Source organism: Pieris brassicae, chromosome 6, assembly GCF_905147105.1.
Source record: "Pieris brassicae chromosome 6, ilPieBrab1.1, whole genome shotgun sequence".
In the NCBI taxonomy this organism is placed as follows: Eukaryota; Metazoa; Arthropoda; class Insecta; order Lepidoptera; family Pieridae; genus Pieris; species Pieris brassicae.
The window spans coordinates 2,690,427-2,696,192 of NC_059670.1; the positions used below are offsets into that span (position 1 = coordinate 2,690,427).

The 5,766-nt window shown below is 30.8% G+C and overlaps 1 long non-coding RNA gene across 1 annotated transcript; it reads left to right on the forward strand.

Annotated features, from left to right (window-relative positions):
- Positions 1 to 773: 773 nt before the first annotated feature.
- On the forward strand, positions 774 to 4,556 carry LOC123711007. The gene is made up of 2 exons (XR_006753888.1): positions 774 to 1,041; positions 4,446 to 4,556. It is a non-coding gene; the product is annotated as an uncharacterized LOC123711007 (long non-coding RNA).
- The last annotated feature ends 1,210 nt before the right edge of the window (positions 4,557 to 5,766 follow it).

Sequence of the window (5,766 nt, forward strand, 5' to 3'; positions counted from 1 at the left end):
AGCAATAAAGAAATACATATTAAATACTTCAAATTTTACATTTACGTCCAGTTCTCAAATCTAGGTCGTATGTCGGACGAAAAGAACTGGCAAAAAACTCTCCGCCACTCTTTTTAATCGCCAAGTTTTATGTTTTACACAATGTTTATAAGGAGCTGCAACCATTACACCACGTTCCACATGATATCTTAAGTAATTAATAGTTAATAGTGTCGTCTATCAGCAGTAGGCATAGTGTAATAGGAGCACGCACTTACATTCTCGTGGGAGCAACATAGTCGAAATAACTAACATAATAATATTTAATGAATCTTATACTTGAACAGTTTAATAAGTTTGGTCATATTTCTAAGATCTTTAATTCATAAAATAAATTATATGTGAGAAATAATTAGGTTTGCATAATTTATTAAAATATACAATACGATGGCACAAAAAATCTAAACATTAAAGCTATGTTTTGAAAATCATCAAAGCAAAAATAACATAACAAATTATCTATTTACGTCTAGATACGTACCTACGTCTATTGACCGAATCGCAAATCTATTTTTTTTATTTCAACTAACGTCATTCACCGTGAGAAGCGCTTAAAAAAAGGATTGATTTGAACCGTACATCAAAATATAATAACATACTAACACTTTTGACTTGGGTTCAAATGATGAACAAAAAATTGTGACGTACGTAGCCGACTTGTTGACCTGCGCACGCGTCACAACATCAATATATAACGAGCGGCAACTGTCGCAACCATTCAGATTGAACTCAACCTTCAAGTGAAACACGCGTATGTAACAAAGTCGTAACAATGTACACGAATCCCTTTGAAAGAAAACACTCCGCGTTAAGGCAGACCCTTGACCGGCTGTTCAGGGGTGAAGCTAGGCTGAGCTTCAGGAAGAAATCTTCCCTTTCAAAAAGCAACAGCAATGCTTCATCGGCTTCTTCGAATGTGATTCCAAAATACAATGAGAAACGCTGAAGGAATGTTTAGTGTTGTGACAGTGCAAACATGTGAAATGCTTCCTGATGCAGCAGGTTGGTATTTTTTATATTCATAACAAACACACCCACAAAGTACTTTTGGATAATAACCGGTTTAAGGGCAACTGTTAGGATATTTTAACGCGAATGTAATGTAGAAAGTTTAATTATGAAACATGTGCGCTTTAAATATAGGATTTTAACATAAAAACTACACTAAATAAATATTTATTATCGTACAAATTCATTACTTAGGTAAGCGGTCTTCCAAGGAACTAGTTTTAAGAAAGTTAAGAATTACAGTATTAGTATTCAAATCATATAATCACAACGAAAAAGGAGATTTTCCTAATAATTCACCAAAATCAATATATTACAATAATATCTGAATATAATATAGAGAGCGGACTGACGTCAATTGAAATAATAACCTCAATCAAATGCCCACAAATCGCGTAGAAAGTTTCCATTAAATTTTACAACTTAACACCCAAACAGATTTGACACTAATAAGCAACTATAAAAAATTATTTTATAAAGTCTAGATACAATGAAAGCTTTGTCTATTTCTTTTAAAAGAAGTAGTAACCAAAGAACTTTATCAAAGCCCTTGTCATAGTACATTGATTTCCATACCTACCTTTTATAACCAGTTCATAGCAGCCCAGAAGATCTATTACAATTTTAATATTTTATGAACCGGCTTGCTTTAATCAAACCTTATAGTAAATAATAAACAAATGTTTATTGGGTTTAACTGAGTTTAATTAATACATTATTTTTAATTGGCGTGCATTGTAAAATATATTTTAATACAAGGCAAAAAATCACCTATTAACACACGCGTAATCCTGAGAATATTAATAATAGTAATTGCATAGGTTAAATTAGCAGAAGATTCATTATCGAGACTTAAGATTCCCGTATGTTAAAATCAACTAAGTCGCGATTCTAAATCTCATTTTTAAAAGTGTTAACAGTATGGTCTTATCTTAATACATCTTAATACTAAATTAAAAGTAGATCCTTTATTGTAAAATGATATACAATATTATAAACACATCGTAGGGTCAAGTAACTGATACACACATCCTTCCTATGATAATGTTATCGGAACATATCCGGTTCTTTAGGAGTTCAATGTTATTGTCGTTGTCCTTCTATTTATCATTACACACTAATATATTATTAAATTAATTTAAATCTATCTAATGTACCAGATAAAAAGAACTTAGATATTTCTTAGAAATTGGTCAATTTATTTAAATACACAAAGAAATGAATAAAAGGATAACATTTTTGCGTGAAGAATCTGCACAGATCTTTTTGAGATAACATAAAAAAATGAGTTTATGACGTACACACTCGATCGGTTCGCTCTGTACATGGAGGCCAAACAATGTATATGGCAAGAGAACGTTGATGTATATGCTACCGCGGCTAATAAATGGTCTACTCAATCTGTTATAATATACTCTAACGTTAACCAACATAAAAAGTAACTTGACAAACAACTTGTATATGCATTCGACGCGTTCCTAACAAAACAAAACTGCTATTACATTTATACAAACCATTGCGGTTTTCTAATGAAATATATTATGAACTTAGTACATTATACTGTAAAACAAACTCTTAAAAACTATGCAAAATCCGTATACGGGAGTTAATCGAAATACGATAAGAGTTTTTTTTTTTTTTTCCCTTTCTTGGCCTGCACGACGATAAGAGTTGTAATGGTACGATTTATTTAGCCATATAGATGACATTTACATAAATTCACCATAGATCCAATGAGAAGCACAGATCACTCATTTAATTCTCTTAAGCCATTTTATCTATATAGATACGGATTACCGTCAATGATAATAACCACTCTAATTACAGTTAACAGCCTTCTACACATATTTTACTATTATTTACGTTTATTTCTTATCTTACTTTATATGTTATTTATCATTATGACGTATCATAATTTCATTAATGTTTATATTATTGCGGAATCGTTTATTTTTTTTGTTTGGCTGTAAGAGTTTCAGATATAAGCTGTTGTCCTATTTAAGTGTAGTATTGTGCGGTCAAAGTAAATAAATAGTTGTAAAGGTGAACCTTCGTCACATCCGCATTCCGACAGTAATATACACACACATGTTTCACTGTAATAGCAACATAATCTATGGTTTTACGTCAAAAAGGAGGATGTATGGAAACTTTTTTAATTATTACACAAACTTAAGGTTAGAAATGATATGCTGCACTGCCCTGAGGCATCTGGGTCTGGATCTGAATCCACTGATAGTTCTTGATAATTTTCCCGTTCCAATTAGTTTAGCATGTAAAATAATCTTTAATCAAATTATTATATTTTCATAAGTTGCATTTTATAATTGTAACGAAGTGTGAATAAATAAATAAATATATTAAATATAAAATTCCTAATTGTATGCTAATAATGTGTGAAATAATGCTAAATATCTGTTATTTAAAGAATAAGAAATCTCATTTCATTTAGTCAAAAGTTAAAAACCCGTGAAAAAGGTTAATCCTTGCAATCATAACAAAAAACATTTCCGACGATCCTATGATTATATAAATGTATAATCAAAGAGATCATCTTTTAACAATGAAAAACTCCTGTTATTGTAAATAAGGTTTCATATGATGAAGTCTATCAGATCAATATAAATAATTAATCGCGTCACTTAACCTCCATTATTAAGAAAATCCCCAGCAATTAAATATCAATGAAAACGTCCTTGCTACCTTGAAATAACTCGATGAATCGAATGCAATGCAAATACAGTCACTATTAATGAAAACCCATGTCACTCACACAAAGTAATGTGTAGATTTAAATGACGTCAATTGTCAAATGTGACACTAAATTGTCTGTGTACAAAATGGTAAAAACGTGCTGCGTTAGAAGGCAAATGTTGCTTGTTTGTGATTTGTCTGAATTCGTTGACGACTGACTGTATATAAAGCGACCCATTTCTATTTACAAAGTCTATGGTTAGACTGGAACTTATCAGCTTCAATTAAAATTAGACTTGTCACAGTTAAACTGCATCTAAATTAATTTTTGTATACACATTAAGTGATGTCATGACGAAAATGAATGAACCATAGATCATAATTTGTAGTATAGAACGTCAATCAAACTAAAACTAGTTTTAGCAGGTGTCAAACGAGTTTTTCTGTTTGAAGTTCAACATTTTTCACATCGCTCAAGATTGTAATTTGAACGCATTAGAATATGGAACTAAATGAAATTTAGATAGGCAATTTCGTGGCGATTTTCATCGAAATTTTGTTCGCAACATTTTCGTTATAATTATATTTCAATAATGGAACATAATGTTCAAAACACAATATGTCATAATAATGCCTTAAGCATTCAAAAAGTATAATAAAATGTATTTGAATAATGTTTTCATGTATTTATTCTTTGTTCACAGAACTTCAAACGGTAAACGTCGGACGTCATAACATGAAACCGGGCCATCATTAGCTGCGGATAGCATTCGTTATGAGTTATGAAGCAATTATAATATATATTTCAGATTTAATATTGTGTTTTAATTCCTCAACACGTCACGTGTTTCAGCACGTGACTGGATTAATAACTTGTTTATATACAAGTTTCAAATTCTTTAGATATCGACGTATAATGGTATGGAATATATATTGTCTTTATAGATTTTAAAACTATTTACTAAAGCCGCTAATTGCAGAATTGTCCATACAAATATAAAATTACTAACAACAGAAAAACACTTACAATTTTTATTGTTTCTGGTTTAGTGATAAAAGCGAAATTCTCTATTGTTGCTTGTCTATTACGAGAGATATTTGAGTTTAATTTTTTTGTGTTAAAGCAGTTTTAGTCGTAGATTCGTTTTCTAGACCGTCAAACTCAAATCTATTTTCAAGAGCTGTTGAAACATTTTTCTGTATGAAGTTGGACAGCGCTCAGAGAAAAGATTATCACTTAAGATACGAATTATTGTTTATGACCGTAGAATCTTACATGACAGCATGGAAATTAAATCCAATCTTACAGTCGTAAATCACATCTCTTTAATAATTACACTAGATGAATATAGCCGTTATTATTATTAGTTTCAGAAAGAATTATAGATAGGAATCCAGTACACCTCCTGACCTTAGATTTCTGTTTTTTTTTCTAAATAAGGGCAAAGGGCCCTCTGTGCCTGAACACACATAGAAAGATAGTAAAGTTCATTGGTGCACAGCCCGGGTTCAAACCTATGAACTCAGGAATGTAGATTAATATCTACAGTATATATATTAGTATCTATCTGAGCATAATTGCTCATGCCACTAGGCTAACACTGCTCAGATAAGCAGGTACCCGCTATTATAAAACTGTTTTTTTTTTCTCGAGCAGAAGAAGAAATTCGTATCTTCTACCTATCAACCTATCATATTCTATCGTACCCTATCTTCACAGCATTACTCTACTAAAAAAAATAACTTCTTAAAAATAAAAACACTACACCAGATATTAAACTAAAAACTAACTTTGTATTAATATTTAGCGAAATACTAAAAACAGGCTACAAAAACTACTTATTCGCTCATAACAATAACAATACTGAAAAAACAGCATGTAGCAAAAGTTTGACAGAATCAAACAAATAAAAAATATTCTTCGACATACCTAGTTTTTTATTACAGAACAGGGGGCAAACGGGCAGGAAATTTCATTCGTATCGTTTTTTTTACATATTTTTATACGTTTATAGAGCGCTACTT